General features: G+C 40.2%; 1 protein-coding gene across 4 annotated transcripts in view; it reads right to left on the reverse strand.

Annotated features, from left to right (window-relative positions):
- Positions 1 to 20100, reverse strand: part of Pik3c2a (phosphatidylinositol-4-phosphate 3-kinase, catalytic subunit type 2 alpha) — a 105539-nt gene extending 85439 nt beyond the window's left edge. For 2 of the 4 annotated variants that reach the window (XM_063267507.1, XM_039082801.2), the window contains exons 1-2: positions 19942 to 20100; positions 19239 to 19324 (exon numbers count right to left, since the gene is read on the reverse strand). The gene's annotated coding sequence lies outside the window, so the exon portion shown is untranslated. Of the gene's footprint in view, positions 1 to 19172; positions 19325 to 19941 lie in introns of all 4 variants that reach the window. The other 2 variants (NM_001108500.1, XM_063267503.1) reach the window with 2 other exon arrangements.
- Positions 20101 to 23429: the final 3329 nt, after the last annotated feature.

Genomic DNA, 23429 nt, shown 5'->3' on the forward strand with positions numbered 1-23429 from the left:
TCTCTAAAAGAGGGCAATTAAACTAATTAATCAAACTTTTGGACACCATTTGCATACCCTAAAACACAGGGATTCATTTAAAAGTTCCTTGCTCCTTCTGTGGTAGACATTCATTTACAATTTAAATTTAAACCTCAGGAAAAATAAAACAAGTCAGTCTTGTTACTCATCTAAATGCTTTCTCATCTTAACAATTCAAGATAGTTAGCCAGGCCCTGTTGGCTCCCTAAAGAACACTGTGGAATGAAGTTCTAGGGAGCTCCAGGGGTGCCAACCATGAGTTCCCAGTCCAGCTTATACTGTATAACTAGACTCTGTCAAAAAAACAAGAAACAGGGCCAGTGGGTAAAGGCTCTTACAGCAAAACCCGACAACTTGAGTTAAGTTCTCAGTACCTACATGATTGAAAGAGAATGCCAGTTCCTGAAAAGAAAGCCAATTCTTAGAGGTTGTCTTCTAAACTCTGTCACATACACAATTTAAAAACTCAATGTCAAAAGATACTAAGAAAATGAAGAAGCAATGACTGTAGTTTAACAATAGACACACTTCTCTTTGCTGCCAGTCACCATCGTAGTTTATATGCATGCTCCCTGAAAGGGCCTGTGGTTGGCTCTGCTCTACTGCTCTATTGCCTACATTCCCACCTGGCTGAAGGTGACATCTGAGTGTCAGGAGCATATTTACAAAATGGCCAAAAAAGGCCTGACGCCTTCAGAAATCAGTGTGATCCTGAGGGACTCTGGTGTGTCACAGGTCTAGCTTTGTAGCTGGCAATAAAATTTTATGAATCCTTAAGTCCAAATGCCTTGCTCCTGATATCCCTGAGTATCTCTAGCATTTTGATTAAAAAAGCAGTCTCAGCCTGCAGGCATCTTGAGGCTCAGAAATGATGAGGATACTAAATTTCACCTGTGATAGACAAATTTCATTGGCTTGTTATAAAACTAAGCAGGTCCTCCTCTCATTTCAAAGTATGAGTCATCGATAGCCTCTGCTCTAGTTGCATAAATCTGTCTTAAATACTCAGACAATAAAATCAATTTAAAAAAACTAGACACTATTCTAATATGACAATGATATGGGACTGATTAGGCCACTATGTGAAATAAAATTATGAAGCTGGGAAGATGGTTCAGTCAGTAAAGTGCGTGCCACTGTGCCTAGGTTTGATCCCAAGCATCCACATAAAAACCCATGCATGACTGTACAGGCTTGTAATCCCAAGTCTGGGGAGGTAGTTACAGGTAGATGGCTCCCTGGTGCTCAGGTGCTTACTGGTCAGCCAGTCTAGCCTACTCAGTTAACTTCCAGTGAGTGACTCTGCCTCAAACAAAAGACGGACAGTACCAACAACCAAGGTTGACTTCTGGCTTTCTGGCTTTTACACTTACACACACACACACACACACACACACACACACACACACACACACACACCCCACACACATACAATTGTGGAAATTGCAGTTACTAATGTTTAGTAAAAATTGTGGTTAAGTATCTACACATTTCTATCTATGGAGAGCAGTCAGCAAGTGTGGAATATATTCAAGCATTACTAACTTAGATGATACACTTTTAAATTACCTGGAACCAGTATAGGCTTAAATCACCATAACTTATTCATCATAAATATCAAATTTCTTCCTCAATCTTGAACTACTTTTTCCTGTAGTGATAATTTTGTGGGGCTGGAGAGATGGTTCAGCAGTTAAGACCACTGATTGCTCTTCCAGAGGTCCTGAGTTCAATTCCCAGCAACCACAAGGAGACTCACAACCATCTATAATGGAATCTGTGTGTCTGAAGACAGTGATAAACTTTGCTTCAATTCTATACAAGGCAGGTAGCACCTCTATGTGGTCATTAACACACACAATTTGTTGGTTAATTTACCAGCAACAAATGACTGGCACATTTATAATTTCACTGAAGGACAAGAGTTCTTTCTTCTACAGTCAAAAATTTAATGACCAGAAAAAAAAAGTAAATAAATAAAAAATAAATAAAAAAAAAGTTGGAAAAGAAAAATCAGGCAAAAAAGAACCTTTTATTAATGATTCACCTACTTAAAAAAATCAGATGGTTGGGTTCAGAATAAACAGGGAGAGGCAATTATCTTGAACACTAGAAGGAATATGGCAACGGAGAACTAAAAATAGATGTTCCACCTCTGTTAAAGACAGAAATACCAGTAGATGAAAAGAGAATATTCTATCTCTAATTCATGGGAAGGAGAACTCATCTCAAGGGATAAACCAAGTACTTTGGTATTAAACACTAATTTATCACAAAGATAAAATGGAAGACAAAGAGTTTAAATGGAAATTTTAAAATGTCATCAATTTTATTAATAAAAACGAGTAGATGAAATAATTTTAACATACTTTTCTACTATATCCAAATTATCACATTACAGATAATCAATATGAAAATAAATAAAAGTATTTTCTTCTTTTAGTATTGAGTCTTTGGAATTTGATGTTTATTTTATACTTCCTATCCCAAGAGACTACTTAGCCTTTGCTTTAGGTTCTTTGATACAGAGTTTCATGTAGCAGAGCCTACGTTAGCTACATACTAAGTAGCTAAGGATGAACTTTAATCCTTCTGTTTCTCCCATGTTGCTGAGATTACATGTTAATGCTACTGGAATTCCAGCCTGCATCACCACACCCAGCAAACTAGTCACATGTGTGCACAGTCCAGAGTCATAGTTTAGAAGAAAAGGTTTAGCAGAGAAAAAGGGCAAACAAGCATTATACCTTCTGCACAGTAACAAGATGTATGATAAAACAGTTCCCAATAGCCATCTCCTTCCTCAAGGCAGAGAAGCAATTCAAATGCTTACCATTTGGGAAACAAAACAAAGCAAAACAGATTTTCTTTTTATTTAAGTCTATAGATAATACAGCCTTTACATAAAAGCTACCATATCTTTTTTTAATTTATTGTAATTTTATTTTAATCAAACCAGCCTGATGGTAGTGGTGCACACCTTTGAACCCAGTGCTCAAGAGGTGGAGGAAGGCAGATCTCCTTGAGTTTGAGGCTAGCCTGGTCTATGTAGTAAGTTCCTGCACAGCCAAGGCTACACAGAGAAACCCTGTCTCGAAAAACCCCAAAACCAAAACCACAACAAAAACAAAGGGAAGGAAGGAAGGAAGGAAGGAAGGAAGGAAGGAAGGAAGGAAGGAGGGAGGGAGGGAGGGAGGAAGGAAGGAAGGAAGGAAGGAAGGAAGGAAGGAAGGAAGGAGTCAAACCAAGGGGTTGGGGATTTAGCTCAGTGGTAGAACGCTTGCCTAGGAAGTGCAAGGGCCTGGGTTCGGTCCCCAGCTCCGAAAAAAAGAAAAGGGGAAAAAAAAAAAAAAAAGAAGTCAAACCAAAAATATCTGAGGCAACTGAGATATCTGAGGCAATAACATACCACTGAGTTATATCCCCAGCAGTCTTCATAATTTTTATATGTTATGTAACTTTTTAAAAATTATGTAACTTCCAATTAACAATATTCTAGAATTATAAACTCAACATTCTATAAACAATGCATTTATGGAGCTAGAGAGATGGCTTAGGGGGTAAGAGTGCTTGCTCAGTAAGAGGACCTGAGTTCAAATCTCCAGCATCCACATAAAAAGTGAGCATGGAACCCGGTGTAGGGGCACACGCCTTTAGTACCAGCACTTGGGAGTCAGAGACAGGCAGATTCTATGAGTTTGAGGCCAGCCTAGTGGAGTTCCAGGACAGCCAAGACTACACAGAGAAACCCTGTCTTTAAAAAATCAAAACCAAAAAAACCAAACCAAAAACAAAACCACCACCACCAAAAACAAAAACAAAAAAAACCCAACAACAAAACACCTGAGCATTGTAGCATATGCCCAAAAAACGGAGCATTTGGGTGGAGACAAGCAGAGTCCAGGAGCTTGCTAACCAGCCTTCTTAGTATACACAGGATGACACATTCAGGCTCAATGAAAGATCCTATCCCTCAAAATAAGGTAGAAAAGTGAGAAAGAAAGGCACCTTATGACATGTTCTGGGCTCTGCATCTGCATGCATTCACACCTACCACAGAGAATGCATTCATAATCAACAATATAGAGTATGTATGTATGTATGTATGTATGTACGTACGTACGTACGTACGTACGTACGTATGTGGTGGCTGGAGAGATGGTTTAGCAGTTAAAAGCACTAGCTGCTCTTGCATAAGAACTGGGTTCAATTCTCAGAACCCAAATGGTAATTTACAACTAGCTCTAATGCTAGTTCCAAGGGATCTAATGCTCTCTTTTGGTCTCTGAGGGCACCAGGCATGCAAGAAGTGTGTATGCATACATGCAGGTGAAACACTCACAGGTATAACATTTTTAAAAATATATTTAGGTGTAAGAAAAGTCATAAGGGGGGTTGGGGATTTGGCTCAGTGGTAGAGCGCTTGCCTAGGAAGTGCAAGGTCATGGGTTCGATCCCCAGCCCCGTAAAAAAAAAAAAAAGAAAAGTCATAAAAAGAAAAAATAAGAATTTATGTATAGCTACTGCACAGAGAAGGCCTCCCTATCTTGGTTCAAAACCTATAAACCACATGAAATTTTCATAACATTTGGGGTACATACATTTTTAAAAGTTATTTTTATGTATATGAATATTTGCCTACATGTATGTATGTGTGCCATTTGTATTTGTATTTTTGCCCACAGGGGACAGAAGACTGTTTCAGATCCCCTGGCACTGGAGTTACAGATTGGTATAAACTGCTATATAACTGGAGACTGAACTAAACTCTCTGCAAGGATACTAGGTACTCTTAACCACTCAGTCATCTCTCCACTCTGGTACGTAAACATTTTAATATTAATGACAAAGGGAAGCACCATGAAATGGGTTCACTTCCTCAATGATGTTTCCTATATATATACTATGTACCCTGCACTCTGCTCAATGATGAAAATCGAAATAAAAAATAAAATAACCATGCTGTGCAGTGATGGCATAAGCCTTTAATCCCAGCACTCAGGAGGCAAATCTCTGTGAGTTTGAGGCCAGTTTGGTCTATAGAGCGAGTTCTAGGACAGTCAGGGCTACAGAGAGAAACCCTGTCTCAAAAAACAAAAAGATTAACTATAAAATGTCTGTGGGAAACAATAACCTGAAAAGAATTTCTTACACTGTACAGCAGGAATTAATCCTCCAATGTATAATAAGGAACCAATAGGGGAAAATAATTGACAATACTGTAGTAAAATGAAAGGGTTTGAATAAGCAGTTCACAAAAGTAAAGCTAGCTAATATACTTTCACTTGTTGAGACAATAACAATTAAACTACTCCAAGCCTGTATACCAAACTATATTCCCCACGCATAAATGGGCAAGTAAGAACTAAGAAACTATTTTATGAAATTTAAAACTTTATAGTCAAAATAGATGAGATTAATAAAGATCAGAGGGAAAAAAAACAGTAACAAAGATACAACAGGAAACTGGTAAGCTACTGGCAATAATGACCAAGCAGAGAAAAATTAAAATTGGTGTGGAAGCACAAGCCTGCAATCCCAGAACTCAGGAGGTAGAGGGAAGTCAGGAGTTCATGGCCATCCTCAGCTATGTATTTTACTTTATGTGTATGAGTACTTCAAATTGCACATATGTCTGTGTACTACATGGAAGCAGTGCCCATGGTAGCCAGAAGAAAGTGTCAAGCCCCCTTGGTACTGGAATTACAAAGAGTTGTTAGTTACTATGTGGGGCTGCTGCAATTCAAACCACAGCATCCTCAGCTACACAACAGAGCTCAAGACTAGTCTGTCACGAAAACAAAAAATTAAAACAAGTACTATAAATAAAATGTGCTTATTATGGTAGATATTTTAACTGGTGATAAGCAGAAAGGAAGTTCCTTCCTTCATTGAAGATATCAACAACTCACACTTAATGGGAAACCTTGAAATTATTCATATGCAGATTGTCAACCACCTACTACCTTAATTCAGCATTTTAACCAGTTCTAGATAGTACAATAAGGTCAGAAAAAGAAGTAACAGAATCAAATAGCAAAGTCAAAATACTGGCTGACTACCCTTCTATCTGAAATGTTTGGGATAAGTACTATTTCAAATTTTAGAATATTTGCATATTGAGATGTACCCAAGTCTAAACTGAATATATTTAATATACACCTTATATAGAACCAAAATATAGTTATATATATTTTTCTTCTTCTCAATGTTTTGTCTTTTGAGACAAAATTTGGTCATGAACCCTGGTAATCCATCTACCTCAGCCTCCCAAAGTGTATTGTGAGCCCCACGTATCTTGGTATTTCTAGGGATTTGGGAATAGTGCTAGGGATTGAATCTGAGACTTCACATGTACTGAGCAAGCTCCATATTCTAGCCTGGGAGCTATCTTAAATTGGACAAACATTAAGCTACCAATTTCTTTCTCAATCAGATGACAATCATGTACATGCTTTGTTTTTTCAAAGCCACATGATTCCTTTTAGTTGGATCAAAATACATTACTACTGTGAAGTTCCTATGAGTATATGTCCTCTCTGCTTGGCCTAGAGTTCAAGAGAGTAATTTGACTAGAGATTAAAAAGAAAACCCCAGGTGACATCTATGAACACCTGAAGACCTAAAGACAAAAAAGCAATTGATACCACCCTTAGAGACTGTAAAGAAAAGAGAGAAATCAAGAAACCCAATAATGCTCAAGTAGGACACAAAAACAAGAAAAGATATGATAGAGAAATACAGGAATAAAGTGTTCTAAGAAAATGGTCAGTATTGTCAAAATCTATAGATAGTATAAGGACTGGAAAGAGTTCATAAAAAGCACAGAAACCTGAGGGAATTGAAAGGCTTTTTAGCGACTTTATGAGAAACAGATTTATTGAAATACATTGTCCTAAAATTTCACTCAGGGACAGGCATCGTGGTGCATGCCTTTAATTAAAGCACTTGGGCGGCAAAGGCAGGGGGGGATCTCTATGAGTTGGAAGATAGCCTAGTCTAGGTTCCAGGATAACCAGAACTGCATGTGAACCTGTTTCAAAAACAAACAAAAATCCACTTAAGCTAGGTGTTGTGGCACATGCTTTTGATCCCAGCACTCAGGAGGCAGAGACAGAGACAAAGTTCTGACTTCAAGGCTAACCTGCTCTACATAGTGAATCCTTATCACCAAAGAAAACAAAACAAAACAAAAACATTAAATTAAATTAAATTACACAGGACTAGAAATAGTAGTTAAAAGTATGTACTGCTCTTGAAGAGGATCAGAGTTCAGTTCCCAGAGAGAAATTATGAGATCCAATGCATCTATGTCAAGTAACTCACAACTACCTGTAACTCCCTTAGTAATACTCGTGAAGTTAGTATCAAATCAAATTATTCCATAGATGATCTTAAAGGAAGTAAAGGATTGTTTGTGAAGGGCTGTATTTTTTTTTAATTTATTTATTTTTATATAAATACACTACAGCTGTCTTCAGACACACCAGAAGAGGGCATCAGATCCCATTACAGATGGTTGTGAGCCACCATGTGGTTGCTGGGATTTGAACTCAGGACCTCTGGAAGAGCAGTCAGGTGCTCTTAACCACTGAGCCATCTCTCCAGCCCAAAGGGCTGTATTTTTATCTTATGTATTTTGGGCTGGCCTTGAACTCCTGCTTCCCCTTCTAGTCAGTTGTTACCATGCCTGACTAGAGGAAAGAAGCTGTAATTTTATATATTATATATAAATAATTTAGCCTTGTCCAAAAGGGAGCCTATTTTGGCATACCTAATAGGAATGTCATTGCTTAGTGTGTGACTGGTCATATGTAATAACCAACTATATGATTTGGGGTAGAAAAAACTTTAGGTGATAAAGGGTAATCTTAATTCAACCTGGAGACTGAGTTCAACAACACCATGGGCACTCTACCACTGTGCCTATGCAATGAAGCATGGTCCCTGAAACTCATGTGAGAATCACTGGTTGCCAATACCCCAGGTATACTATTACATACTGATAGTTAGGAGTATAACACAACTTACTTCACAGGGGAAAACTACTAGAAGTTCCACGTTGGGAACATTCCTAGACTTTGCTCTACATGCTCTTCCTTAGCTGATTTTAATCTATCCTTACCCTGTAATAACCATTAACCACAAGTTTAACATTGTTCTATATGGTTTATGTATCCTAACAGATTATCAAACCTAAGGGTGGTTTGGGGAGCTGCCTTTCAATGTACAGTTCATGTATGACATGAGGATAATCTTATGGGCACTATGCCTTCAGAGGTGAGATGAGTAAGGCAGATCTGAAACACAAAAGACAGGAAGCAGGACTGTAAGAACTTTCTAGAGACGGGACAAGCTGGTTAGAGAGACTGACAACAGAGTTCTATAGGACATCAGTGTTCAGAATCTATATTTTACTGATGAGATGTCATGATTCTTTTTATCTATTTGCAGTTTGAGAAGATTTATTTAAGTTTTAAATACCTAGATAATCTAAATCAGAATCCTCCTTGATTTTTATAATAAGTTACTATACTCATTACTTATACCTAGTTCATATATTATATAACCCTTGTGATAAACAACTATAACCAAACAAACTTGACAGCAGGGCATAGAGCAGTGATTCTCAACCTGTGTGTAGCAAGCCCTTTGGGGGCAGGTAGAAAAACAAAACTTTCACGGGGGTCACCTAAGACCACCAGAAAATAGATATTGACATTACAATTCATAACAGTAACAACATTAACGTTATGAAGTAGCAATGAAATAATTTTATAGTTGGGGGTCACCAAAACATGAGGAACTGTATTAAAAGGTCACAGGTTAGGAAGGTTGAGAACCACTGGCATACATCTGTAATCTCAGCAGTGAGGAGGCTGAGAAAGGACTGCCATGAGTTTAAAGTGAGAGAGTCAGACACACAGACAGAGAAAGACAGGGCTCGGGTTGGGGGGACAACAGCTGACTGAGATTGAGACTGATTACTGGGTCTTATCATAGCTAAACTTCAGCTTTGATTAGGCATTTCACCTCTCAGGGAACCAATTTCTCAAGTAAATGAAGTTGTTATCCACTGAATGGTAAGATCTACTCAAACACCAGCATTTCAACATCAAACTTGATTTGCAAGTTTTAATTCTTTCTTAATTTAATTTATATTAAATGTGCAGTAATATGTCTGCCTTACAGTCTGACACAATGAAAGTTTTTCATTTGAATCAAACTTAACTTTACTTTATGAATTTGGTAAAATGTTTTGATAAAGATGGAGATTAAATTAGCTGAGGCTGAAGGATTAAGATTCAATGTCTAGACACAAAACAGAAAAAAAAGTTCAATCATTAAGATTACATATCAAACTTCTTTGCCCTTCACTGAACCTTGAAAAATCTGACAATAAGAGTATGTAGTGTTGGAGACACTTTACTGTACTTAACACTATAACAGGAAGACAAACTTTAAGCACATGAAATTACACTGTTCAAAATTCCCTACTGTTCTGTAGAAAATAACAAAAACAAAACTCGAGGGCTTGGGATATAGCTCAATAACAGAGTTTTGCCTAGCATGGAATGGGTCATGGATTTCTTGGCAGAGAGGGAGGGAAACAGGGAGATCCAAGAGATAAATATGCAGATAAATGAGGGGACTAGCAATGGCTTGGCATAAGGATGGTGGCAGTGGAAATGTTAGAAGTGGTTTAATTTAAACAAACATGCTGAGTTTAGAGAGTATGTGAAACAGAAAAACAAAGAATCATTTTGTTGGTAAGGTGGATGTTGTTTTTAGTCAGTAGTGGAAAAAAATTAGGCATGGGAAAAATTAAGTTTCCCCAAGATTCTTCATGATCTTAAAGACAGGTAAAGCACAGCATGGTGTTTTACACTTGCACTTGCAGCCTCAGGAGCCAGAGGCAGGAGGATTACTATTGATTTTAATGTCAGCTTGCTCCACCTATACATAGTGTAGCCCTGTCTCAAGAGGAGGAAGACAAACAAACAAAAAGACCAAAATGCAGGTAAGACTCTCCAGAGCTCCGGTACCTGCCAGGTGAGAGGCAGTGAGACAGCTCATGGGTAAACTGCTTGCCAAACAAACTGTAAATAGAGGAGCATGAAAGTTCAAGAATAAAGTGGAAGGCAACTAATCTTACCTGTCTTTATTTCAGTTAAATTATTAATATTATTGTTATTGTTGTTGTTGTGTGAGGTGTGTAGGGGTACTCATGCCATAGCACCTTAAGAATTGGTTCTCTCCACCACATAGGTACCAGGGATCCAACTCAGGTTGTCAGGCTTGGTGACAAGCTCCTTTACCCATTAGGCTTTCTTACTAGCTCATATTTTTTTTTTTAAAGATTTTATTTATATGAGTATACTATAGGTATCTTCAGACACACCAGAAGAGGGCATCAGATTCATTACAGATGGTTGTGAGTCACCATGTGGTTGCTGGGATTTGAACTCAGGACCTCTGGAAGAGCAGTCAGTGCTCTTAACCACTGAGCCATCTCTCCAGCCCCCTATTTTTAAAATTTAAAATTCAAAATGTTTTGTACAAGTATACTAACGAGGAGTATACTAAGTCATGACAAAAAGCATGGCATACTGTAACCTAATTATCACTAATCATTGTTCCACTCTCAACATTCTTTTTTTTTGGTTCTTTTTTTGGTTCTTTTTTTTTTGGAGCTGGGGACCGAACCCAGGGCCTTGCGCTTCCTAGGCAAGCGCTCTACCACTGAGCTAAATCCCCAACCCCCACTCTCAACATTCTAAACATTCAGGACACTCAGCCACAACAACCATCTGTGTCTATAGGGATCTATTATATATGAGCTGGGGGAAGCTCAAGGAAGAGAAGACCCACTCACAGAAAGAAGCTTCTTCTGAAAGGCAACATGCTAACCACAAAGTTTGCAATCTAACTTGGTTTCCCAACAGAAGTTCTTGATGGAGATAATTACTGAACTTTGTACTACTTTTCTGTTCATTCATTTGACATGAATCATTAAATATACTTTGGCATTACCAAAATTTCAACATGACAAATAACAGTAAATCTTTTGTGTTAAATATTACAAAACATGCCTCCATTTCCAACATGGCTTAAAAGAGTAGAAAAATTAAAACTGAGAAATACAACTAAGAATTACAAAGAAACAGTAATAATAAAAAACTGAGTTAGGCTGGGAATGTGGCTTAGTTGATAAGAGTGCTTACCTAGCATGCATGAAGAATATGATGTATAGATATATGTGTATGTGTGTATATGTGTGTGCGTGCATGTGTGTGTCCAATCATTAAAATAAGCATTGATGTGCTGTAAACACTAAGAAGTTCAAGCCCATGAAAAGATGCTGAGCAACCCTAGTCAGAAGGGAGATACAAACCTACAACCAGTCACATGTCAAATCTACTTGACACTTATATGGAAACTATAATGGAAAATATGAAGTAGTAGCAAATATATGCAGAAACTCTCATATTTTGTTAGTAAGGGATGCAAAATGGGGCAGCCATTCTAAAAAACACTTTTGTGTGCTTCCTTCAAAGTGTAAACATAATTATTGTTTGCGCTATCAATTCTACTCCTAATCAAAAGCACCAAAAACAGATTTAATTTACACATCAATCTGTTTAAAGGGGGGTTGGGGATTTAGCTCAGTGGTAGAGCGCTTGCCTAGGAAGCGCAAGGCCCTGGGTTCGGTCCCCAGCTCCGGAAAAAAAAAGAAAAAAAAAAAAAAAAAAAGAACCAAATCTGTTTAAAGGACACTGTGGGGTCCAAACTGTGCAATATTGGTATAAACACTATTATTTACAATAGCCAACAGGTGGAAATAACCATGTATCCATCAATGCATGGATATACAAAATGTGGCATATGCACAGAACAGAATATCATCTAGGCATAAAAAGTAATGAAGAATATTGTAACATGGATGATCCTTAAGGACATTATACTAAGTGAAATAAACCAAACAAAAGGAACAAATGCAGTCTATTTCCATGCAGGAAATATCTGGAATAAGAAGACAGGGAGACAGAAAGTTGAATAATGGTTATTAAGGAATATAGGAGGTAGGAGCATGGATAGTTATTACTTAGTGGGCAGTCTCATTTTGCAGTAGTTTTTCTAAACAGACAGTGGTGTAGACAACATTATAACATGACACTAAACTATAAATGAGCAAATGTTCGTGTGTGGGGGGCAGGGGGAGGACAGGCAGACAGACAGACTGACTGAATGTCAATAGCAGAGTTCTCATCTAGTAGGTGCAAGGCCCTGGGTTAAAGTCCCAGTATCGTGTACCCACTGAGTCTAGAGTTACATGCTTTTAATCCTAGCTCTCAGGAGGCTGAGGCAGGAGGATCAAGAGTTCAAAGCCAAAGCCAGTTTGATCTACAAAACTAGACTGTTACTCAAAACAGACACAATCTTTTTGAGTGGTGAAAATATGGTCTGTCTCTTCCTTCTTCCCTCCCTCCTTTTTGCTGACAGCATCCTTGTGTAGCTCAGGTTGCCCCAGACTCACTATACCAAGTAGCAAAGGATAACCATAAACCCCTGATCTTCTTACCTCTTATCTGTTGAGCACTATGACTGCAGGTGTAAGCCATCAAGCTTGATCAAAGAACTCCACAAATGCTAGGCATAACTCTAGCAATGGAGCCATATCCCTAGTCCCACATTCTCTGTCCTAACTGCTGTTGTGCAGTTCTGTGACTGCTGTTTTCCATCATCAACAGAAGTGCTCAGTTTGGGTGCACAGATGTCTAGATAAATAGATTTATGGATTTTCATATGTAAAACATACCTCAGTAACTATGAGTGGGGCAAAAAAACCCAACACACACACACACACACACACACACACACACACACACACACCCAAAAACCAAAAAAAACCAACTGCAGTTAGTAGGGTGTATGTAGTATTTCACACCTATAATCCTTACATTTACAAGGCTGGGGGCAGAAATGCCGTAAGTTTAAGGCCAACCCTAGGCTACAGAGTGAGAACATGTACAAAATCTAGTCTGAAAACTCATCTAGCATGCAAAAGGAGGAAGGGAAGAGGTCTATTCTGACAAAAGAGGGTCATTCCAAGTCAAATATGGGATACACACATGTAATTTCAGCATTCAGAGACTAAGGCAGAAGGATTGGAAGGCACTCAAGTCTACTCTAGGTTGACAGTGAGAATCCGTCTCCCACTCCCTCCAAAAAGAAAGAAAGAAAGAAAGAAGGAAAGAAAGAAAGAAAGAAAGAAAGGAAGGAAGGAAGGAAGGAAGGAAGGAAGGAAGGAAGAGAGAAAGAACAGAACAGAACAGAGAACAGAACAGAACAGAACAGAACAGAACAGAACAGAAAAGAAAGTACAACACTATATATTCCCTGGAGCTAAAAAGCATCCTTTTCTCACTTAGCACTGCAGTCTAAAACTGATTTATACATTAAACTATTAAGTGTTTGTTAGAACAGTCATACATTCTACTATGAACACAGATAAAGTGGCCTAATAAATAAACCAATGCAGTTACAGTTACTCACGGCACTGTGATTTTGTTTCTAAGAATAGTTAGATCTCTGTAAGAGCTTATCTAGTGGGAAGAGCATACATGTTTACTTATTCTCCCAAACTGAAAATAGAACATTTGAAAAGTATTTTCCTGATTTCTAAGTAGACTGAATTTTTTGAAACAAAAACAAGATCAGTCTTGTGTCATTCCCTCCTCAGCAGAAGGCACTACCAGCGCTGATCTCCACTTGAGAGTCTCCTCTCATTCATTTCCTCTCACCTGGAAAGAAGATTGTGGTTTTGCTTTGTTTTCTCGTTACACAGTGGAACTTTAATAATGATTTATTAGATACATGTAGTGGCATATAATGTAACTCCAACATTCATGAAGCTAAGACAGTAGAATTACTCTAAGTTCAAGCCCAGCACAGGCTATAATTTTGAGACCCTGTCTCAAAATGGGAGGGAAGAAGAAAGGGAAGGAAAGAACCAGCTGTGCACACCTGTAATGCCAGTACTTGGGAAGTAGAAGCAGATTAAGAGTTCAAGGCGGGGTTGGGGATTTAGCTCAGTGGTAGAGCACTTGCCTAGGAAGCGCAAGGCCCTGGGTTCGGTCCCCAGCTCCGAAAAAAAGAACCAAAAAAAAAAAAAAAAAGTTCAAGGCCACATAGCAAATTCAAGGCCAACCTGCACTCTGTGACCCTATCTCAGAAAAATGTCATATGGATTATAATTGGTCTTTCCAGGTTGGACTATAAACTTGCTTATTCTTTAATACATACTCCAAAACTGTGCTACATGTTACATATGTAAATATTCAAACACCAATTTAAGAAACACAATGAAAAGAACACTGGACCAGTATTGCAGGACCTGGGTTCAAACAGTGCCTTTCTAGACACTTTGCTAAATAAGTCATAAAATAATTACACCTCCTTTTCTTCTTCAAGAAAACAAAAATATTCACTATTTATCTGAATAATACGGCCTTGAGGAATAACAGCATTATGTAAGCTATAATCAATGCATACATCAGGCTCTCATGTTGTGGTCTCAGTGAGTGGTTCTCCACCTTCCTAACACTGTAGCCCTAACACTGTTCCTCATGTAGAAATGACCCCCAACCAAAACATTTTTTGTTGCTATTTTATAATGTAATCTTGTTGCTATTATGAATAGCAATGTAAATATCTATCTAATGTTTTCTGATGTTTTAGGTGACCCTTGTAAAAGAGGGTCATGCAACCCTCAAAGGAGTTGCACCCCACAGGTTAAGAACCACTGGTCTAAGTTATCTACTTCTAATGTTTGTTTCTAACAAATCTCAACTATATCAAATGAAGTAAAATATTTGCTTTTTTCTATCGTGTAACTGTTAAGCTAGGTATACTGGTGCATGGCTGTAATCCCAGGTACTTAGGAGGCTGAAACAGGACAGCAAGTTAGTTCCAGGACAACCTGTATTGCATAGAAAGACTGGATCTCAATACTAAAGCTAGATGCGGTGCTTCACGTCTATAATGCAGTACTTGAAGGGCTGGGGCATGAAAACTACTATGAATTCAAAGCCAATTGGTCCTACATAGTAGGTTCTGGGCCAATCTGAGCTAAAGTATATGACTCCATTTCACAGTAAGACTTTCAGAAAGCATTACTGTTTAACAGTAAGGATGTTAATTAAATAGTATTTTAATATAGTCTCAAAGTTCAAAGATAAATACCTACAGCTAAGCCAACAAAAACTGCTTTCAAATCTATTTTAAAAGTTTTAAAATTCCATTTATTTTGTACCAAAATAGTTAAAAAGAAATCCAAGGTCAGTTATGGTGGTACCTGCCATCCTAACACTTGTTAGAACACAGGAAGAGCTAGACTTCAAGGTCCTCCTCACCTACAATCTGAGGTTAGCATAGGCTTCATGAGACCCTATCTACAAAAGCAAAAAAGAAACCCAGAAAGTAGTTCACAGTCGCATTTATTTCCCTTAACTGTGAAAATGTCTATGTGTACATCTTGTTCTTTTTTAATCTATCATATCGGAAAGAAGACATAGGCTAGGCATAGTGGCACATGCCTTTAACTTCAGCAGTCAGGAGATAGAAGGCAGATCTCTGAGTTTGAGGCATCTCAACCTTGAAAATTCCAGACCAAAGCTACACAGTAAGATCCCAAATGAATAATGTCCCAACAATTTAAAACAAAAATCCTAGTGCGAGGGATGGTATAAGATACCCTTTAATCGGTTTGTTGGATAAGGAAGTAGCAAAAGCTCCTCTTCCCCCTTAATAATAGGTTATTGCTATTGCTTTTAGTTGCTAACCAGATCTTAGTAGTAAGACACTATCGCTGAAGACACAAAACATTTCTGATTGCAAGACATGCAAACATCAAGCTAGAACTGAGCTGGAAACTTCCTCCTTGCTGTCTATTTTTTATGATCTCAGAAGGCATTGTGCAGGTTACTACAAGAGAAATGTTATCAACACCCTTACTCTGCTATGAATCCTGTGAGCTACAATACCAATCTTTTGGCCAAGACGTGCCCACTGATGCAATAGTTGCATGGCTGTTGTTTTAGTTAGGGTTACTATTGCTGTAATGAAACACACGAACAATAAAGCAGACAGGGGGTAGGAGGGGCTTATTTGGTTTATGCTTCCAATCACTGTTCATCATTGAAGGAAGGCAGGGCAAGAACTCAAAACAGGGCAGGAACCTGGAGGCAGGAGCAGATGGAGAGGGCACTGATTACTGGCTTGCTCCCCATAGCTTGCTCAGCCTGCTTTATTGATGCAAATTAGCCAGTACAGCTGTTATGGGGACAACCAACTGCTTCTAATTGGATTTGAGGACCACTCCATAGGAATTCATGCCTGTAATTGTACTGTAAATGGATGGAAGAGAGGTTACTACAAGCCCAAGGAGAGGAACCTATTATTGTTGTTTTGCTAAGTGGACAGAGTACTGAACTGCTCCTAGATATTTATGTTGTAGTGCTATTCTCAGTGTAGGTCAAGGAAGCTTCTGTTTACAATGGATATAACTTAATGCAGAGCTGTATGACTAGTCAATGTGTTGAAAACAACTGACTGCTGAGGGCTCAGCCTAAGACAGGACATCAGTTCCACCCCTCCTAAGTTCAGGTAATACTGAGAAAGGCTGAAAGATTTTAAGAGCCAGAATATGGGAGGGAATACTGTAAAACAATCTTCAGGGCGTGACATGGCCATGTATCCATTACTCACAGAAGCATGGCACAAGACCTGCATAAGACTGGGCCCATTAACATTCTATCATGGATTTGGAAGGGACCCATAAACCTACCCCACTCTCAAGGAGTTATAGGAATGGTTGCCAGGGGTGGGAAGTCATATTCCTCAGTGGTACCATCCCTGGCTAGCCACCTTTACTTAAGTAAATAACCACCCATCCATGCTCATGCAGACAACCTTAATTAAAATTTCCACAAAAGGGAAAAGTGAAGACATGAAAGTTGTTGGGAGGAAGAAGAGGTTCACTGGGAAGGGAAGAGATAAAAGAGGATTAATGGGTGAGGATGGAAATATCATAATATATATATGAAATTAAATTTTAAATAAAGAAATAATATTGCAAAAAAAGATTCAAGGTATACAGAAATACACAAAATAAAGATATAAAAACTGACTTCATGGCTAAATGTGCTGGTGCATGCCTTTAATCTTAGCACTTAGAGATAGAGACAGGTAGTTCTCTGTGAGTTGCAGACCAGCCTAATATGTGTAGTGGGTCCTAGGATAACCAGAGGGACCCTGTCTCAAAACAGCAACAAAAGCAAGCAAGCAAACAAAACTGTGACCCCCACATAAGCAAGGAAAACAAAGAGTTTTTTTTCTTAGCTTCAACCATAGTTCTACGAATGTGGGAAACCCCTATTGAGAGCTGAATTCCCAGGTGTGAATATGATTCCTACTAAAAGAATATTGTATATAAATACTATCAAAAACTAGAGTACATACCATACCTGAGTACGAATACATACCAGAGCTGTTAGGCACTTTTCTCAATTACCTTATTAATTGCAGGTAATGGAAGAGAGCTTAGGATCTGATCACTTTTACCCATTTGCCCTTGTTAATAGAAAGAACTCATTCTGTAAGCCTCATTTTGAGCATAATATTTCTCTTCAGACCTGCTCATTTCTTCACCTTCCATACCAGGAGATCACATCCTTCTTTGGAACTTTGAATCCATCACTGTTAGAATTTGCTAACCTGTCTTCCTAGATGGACTGAACAATTTCTTCTTTGCTTTCTTTCTCTCTTCTCCTTCCTCCCTCCCCAGTTTCTGGAGGTTGGTTTGTAGCCCAACTCAGTTACAAGTATCAAATGAAACCACCAAACCAAAGTGGATATGGCTCAGTGGTAGAGTGCTTGCTTAGGCCCTAGGTTCAATCTCTAGTACTGGGAGGGCAGGATGTGTTATGTCCAGATTAAACAAATCACCAAATTGTGTAAATGAAGCACACTAAAACACCTTTAAGCATTTGCCTGTCTCAAATTTGTTTTGAAAATATGATCAATTAGTAAAACAGATTAAGTTGTCTTATCAAAGCAAGATAGTCACAATTTCATTCCGTAGCTCAGGCTGATCTCTACAGGTATGTTGTTAAGGCATTTTAAGAAAGTGCTTTGCACCTCTCCTGATCTGAAGGGTTGATGTGATGCTGTGATGCAAACTCTGAGCTCTTAGAAATCAGACTGTCTTTAGGTACAAATGTACTGAATGTGCCTAATTTATTACATTCCAAACAATATGCTGGATTTACTCCTGGGCACAGCAATGTACACAGAAAGATAAAACTGAATGGAAAATTTGGAGCTCTAAACAGATGCAAACAAAGACTCATACGCTTACACAGCTAATTACAGAAAGTTAGTTGTTTCTAAAAGCCTGAAGGCAAACCCACCAACCGTTATGCTCCAGAAAACTGAAAGAGATTGAGACCATTGAAGTATAATGTTTGCAAGTTAAACTGCAGGCAACAAGTACACAAATCATAACACAACTTTCCTTACTTTATCATTATTACTTTCAGAGACAGTGTCTCATCACATAGCCTAGGCTGGCCTTAAATTTGACTCCCTCTACCATAGGTCTACAATGCAGACAAGAACAGCAATTACAGGGTACACCACCAAGCCCAAAACAACAGAGGTCTTCACAAGGCAACCTGCTTTTGAATCTGAATTTAGCCAGCACTCGTGGGGATTTGTGGAAGCTCTGTATTTATTTTGTACCTAGGTTAAAAAACACTTTGGAACGAAGTTTGAGTTAACAAATATCTTTGTATCAGTTACAATGCTTCTCAGTACTCAAAACACTGAATGCCAACCATGCAGACAGCTTCAAAAACTTGAAAATTTCAACCAAGGCACTTCAGCGTGGTCTTTAACCTTGAATGCCCACACCAATTCCATAATGACAGCAGAGCTGAGTAACAGTTTCTTGTGGAGAATGAACCATCATCAAAGAGGCAAGAGTACAAAGTCTTCCCTGGAACCAGTGTTCCAGGACCTCTGTGCAACCTCCCTTCCCCAATGCTACTTCACCAACCCCTAAAGAATATAGCCTTTTATTTCCTGACCTGGTGGCTTGTGATGTTCCACACTCAGTAAGTTTTTCCCAAGGCAGTTTTCCTCCTGACACGTACCTGGTAAGATTTGGGAATACTTCTTAAGTAATCTTGTTCAAACAGGGATGCTTCCTTCGTGTCACTCAATTCAAAACACCCACTGGCTAAAATAAAAATGTAATAATTAGAACTTCACCTTCTATCAGGACAACACAAACAATACCGTATACGCTCCCCTCCTCTTCAATTATTTCTTGTTCCTCAGTCACTCAGGAAGAGTTAAATATTTACTCTAATGCCCTAGCAAAAAGATGATACGCTAAAATATACACAGATATTATTGCCTTCCCAAAGCAAGTAGATCCTGGACTTTTGTTTTAAGGTAACGAGGTGATGGGTCTCAGGAGAAGAAAAAGAACTATCCGCGGCTCCAAAAGCCGAGCTGGGAGAAGAGGAGGAAGAGGCCATAGCAGAAGTTCAACAGCAACTCTCCAGAACAGGCGGGACCGGAGCCTGGGACCGCCGCCGCGGCTCCCTCACTGTCCCGAGGGACCGTGGGGTGGCTTCCCCTCCCCCCGAGGGACAGCAGCGTCCGACGGCCCGCGACAAAGGGGCCTGGCGCGGGGCGCTGACGACCGCCGGGTAGGGGACGGGGCCCTGAGGAACGAGTCAGAGAGGATGGAGTGACCCAGGGGCAAGACGGCCGCGGTCCCTCCCCTCTGAGTCCCTCAGCGGCCGCGCAGCGCCAGGCCTCGCTTCGCACGCACCGGCAGCCTCTTACCTCACGCTACGGGAGCCCCAGTCTCCACCGCAACCCAAGCCTTCGCGCCCTCAAAGGTCCGAGCCATGTTTTTCTCCCGCCTCAGCTGGCTCAGCCGGCCGCTGAGGAGAGCTTCGACTGACTCCGCGGCCAGCCGAGCACTGTACGTCACTTCCGATGGTACAAGCACCGCCCCCGTGCTTGGGCGCCTTACGATTGGCTGACACGGATGGTCTACCTGAGGTGGTGGGCTGGGCGAGGGTGGTGCCTGCGAGGCAGCTGCTGGGAGGTTGCGGGCTGGAGAGCTTGCCCGGGGGGAATGGGTGTCTAGGCGCCGCCAGGGGCCTCTCGGGGAAGCTACCCCAGGACCCTTCCTGGCCTGCCTCGGGCTCTGAAGCGCCCTTTGTTCCCGGACCCTTTCCCTGAACCGCGCACCACCGACCTCTGACCTGCAGTTTCCTGGGTTGAGATCTTGGCCCCAGGCCGCTCGGAGATTAACTTGGATTGGAAGACAGAAAACAGTCAAGACTAAATCTTTCATTTCCTCCAGCATTTAGCGAAATCTCGCGGACGTTCAGGTGCTTCGAACTTTGTAATTAGCTCGTTATGTGGGTCCTGTAAAGGGCTGGATGCGTGCGGCGTTCTCACCTCAGTGTTTGCTGACAGCCTTGCCGCGGCCAGGTGAGGAAGGTTATCCTGATAATAACAGCGCTTGGCCAGACATCACACCCAGGCCCCATAGTAATCATACCTTTCTCATGAGCACGGACTGGAATTGTGCTTGTAAAGAATTTAGCGCTCTGTTGTCTCATTCAAAACTGTGAAGCAGATAGGAAAATTATTCCCGTTTTACAGATTGCAAAAGAGGACTGTCCGTAACTGTCGGAAGAGAGGAATGGTAAAATAAATCGGCAGTCTACTTGGGTTTTGGAATTTAGAAGTGTATTCCCAGCATTTCCCCCCTTTCCTTTAGCAAGGGAAGAGAGACCTGACACTTTCGTTTAAATAAACACTCATGCACTACTAGAGACTGGATGAAGTTCTACTTTAAGGGAAAGCGGTCAGGGACGGAAGGAGAGAGAGAGAATATGAGAATGTGGCATCTGGAGTCTCATCTTAGCTGAGGCTAAGACAGATTACTAAAACTCAGCAGTTCAGGACCTGTCTCAAAAAAGAAAAAGAAAACTCTAGCTCAGTGGTAGTGCACCTAAGTAGCATGTGTGAGGTGTAGGCTCAGTCTTAAGCACTAGCTAAGCAAAACAAAAAGCTATTCTGGGGAGAAGTCTAGGAGCAACTTCTGGCTGTACCACCTTCCCAGCCCCTAGCTGTCCACCAACCTCACCTTCCTCTGTACATTGGCACCTCAAGCAAGCTTACACACCCCAGAAGAATGTTCCTTAGGAATCTGCTCAGCTCTACAGCATTGTTCTGCTTTATCTTCTGATCAAAGGAGGAATTTATACACTTGGCAGCCCTTCCTCAAGATTTAAAAGGGTGAGGAAAAGGAATTCTCTCAGGACTGGCTTCCTACCTTCTGCTGGAGAACAGAGTGTGCCTTTAGAAAAGAAAACACGGGTTGGGGATTTAGCTCAGTGGTAGAGCACTTGCCTAGCAAGCGCAAGGCCTGGGTTTGGTCTTCAGCTCCGGGAGGGGTGTGGGGAAGAGAAGCTAGAAAAGAAAACACTGAGTCTTATGGGAAGATAAATTCATATATTCTCTCTCTCTCTCTCTTTCTCTCTCTCTCTCTCTCTCTCTCTCTCTCTCACACACACACACACACACACACACACACACACATCTATCTGAGGAAGAAAGGGAGGTATCCTCTTTTGTTTCCTGGTTAGCTGATGCCCACCCTGGTTTGAGTCAAACAAATCCTTATTGAAATTCTGACTTTCTCATTTATTTTGGCTTTTGTATGGTCCCACTGGTAGACTCTGATCACCTAGTAAGTGCCAGTAGACTGAAAAGTTAAAACACTTAGGTATCTTCCAAAAAAGACAGCACTGCAAATTGCTAGGTGTCAAGAAGCTGAGTTAGTAGCCCTCTCTTAACTTTCCTCCTCTGTCTGGCAATGGCACCTGCTGTTAAACAATGTGAACACAGACTTGTGAAAGAAAGTGCACCGCATGCTGCTGTCAGTGGAGACCATAGCTAACACCTACTTCCTCCCACTGGCTTCAGTTTCAAGACTTGAAAGTAAAAAGAAAAAAAAAATTGAGGGGGTTACATTACATTTTAAACTGCTCCAACCTTAACTTCCCACAGAAAACTTTAGGGCACAGCCAATAAATACCACCAAACTTCTTCCAGTACCAAGTGAGAAATGGGAACCCTTTCTCTTTTACTATATATGAAAAGAATGGCTGACATTTATTGAGCATTTCCTGAAACCAGACCCTGTTCTTCATGCTTTGTATGAATCCCACCTACAACCTGGATAAAAAGGAACCATTATGTCTTTGACTTATAGTTGAGCACTTTGAGGACCAGAGAGAAAAGCAATTTGCCAAAAGCCACAAAGCTATAAATAATAGAGTCCAAACCCAGATCTTACCACATAGTCCAACCTCTTTAACCCTCTCTCTGCCCTTAAATTTTAACCAGAGAGCTTTAAAAGGTCATCAATAGCTAGGCATGGATGTGCACACCTAGAAGTCCAGCACTCAGCAGACAGAGGCAAATAGATCACCGAGTTGGAAGCCCATTTGTATGTATATTGAGTTTCTGAGCAGCACTACGACCCATCTATAATCCCAGTACTTGGGAAGTAAGAGGATAGAGTTGAATAACTAGGCTACCTAGTGAGACTCTTGTCTCCAAAAATAGATGTACCTCAGTGGCATATCACTTGCCTCATATATATAAGACTCGGCTTCCAATCCTAGCTCTATTTTTTTTAAAGTTATGTCTAGACTCCTTAGAAATCATCAACTATGGCAAATAACATTGACACGGATAAAGCGACACTCAGAATAGTGCATTCGTAAACAATAAAAGGATATGAAGTTTGTGAAAGGAATAAATGTTTGCCTTGATCCAAAAAGGGGAGTGGGTGTTGAGGGAACATAGGGAGAGTATGCTGAGTCCTGACCTTCTGTACAGTGTGCCGACCACAACTCTATGCCGAGGATCCACTGGGCAACAAGAAAGACTATTTCTCTGTCCTCTGAGTTTGGAGTACATGGGAGACAAGCACTAAATACTCAATTAAGTGATCATTTTCTCCCAACTGTGATAAGCAGTATGAGGGAAACTGACAGTGCTCTTTGATTTAGAATGGAAAGCAGGAAGGCCCTCTCTAGGAAATGTCATTGAGTAGAAATTAAGGAGGTCAGGCATGCTGGCACACATCTGTAATCCTAGCCCTTAGAAGACAGAGGCAGGAGAATTAGAAGCTCCATGCCAGCCTTGGCTACTTGTCAAGGCCAACCTGAGTTACATGATACACGCTCTCATATTTTTGGTAGTGAACCTGGCCTTTAACAGCTGGGCCATCTCTCTAGCCT

This window comes from Rattus norvegicus, chromosome 1 (assembly GCF_036323735.1).
Source record: "Rattus norvegicus strain BN/NHsdMcwi chromosome 1, GRCr8, whole genome shotgun sequence".
NCBI lineage: Eukaryota > Metazoa > Chordata > Mammalia > Rodentia > Muridae > Rattus > Rattus norvegicus.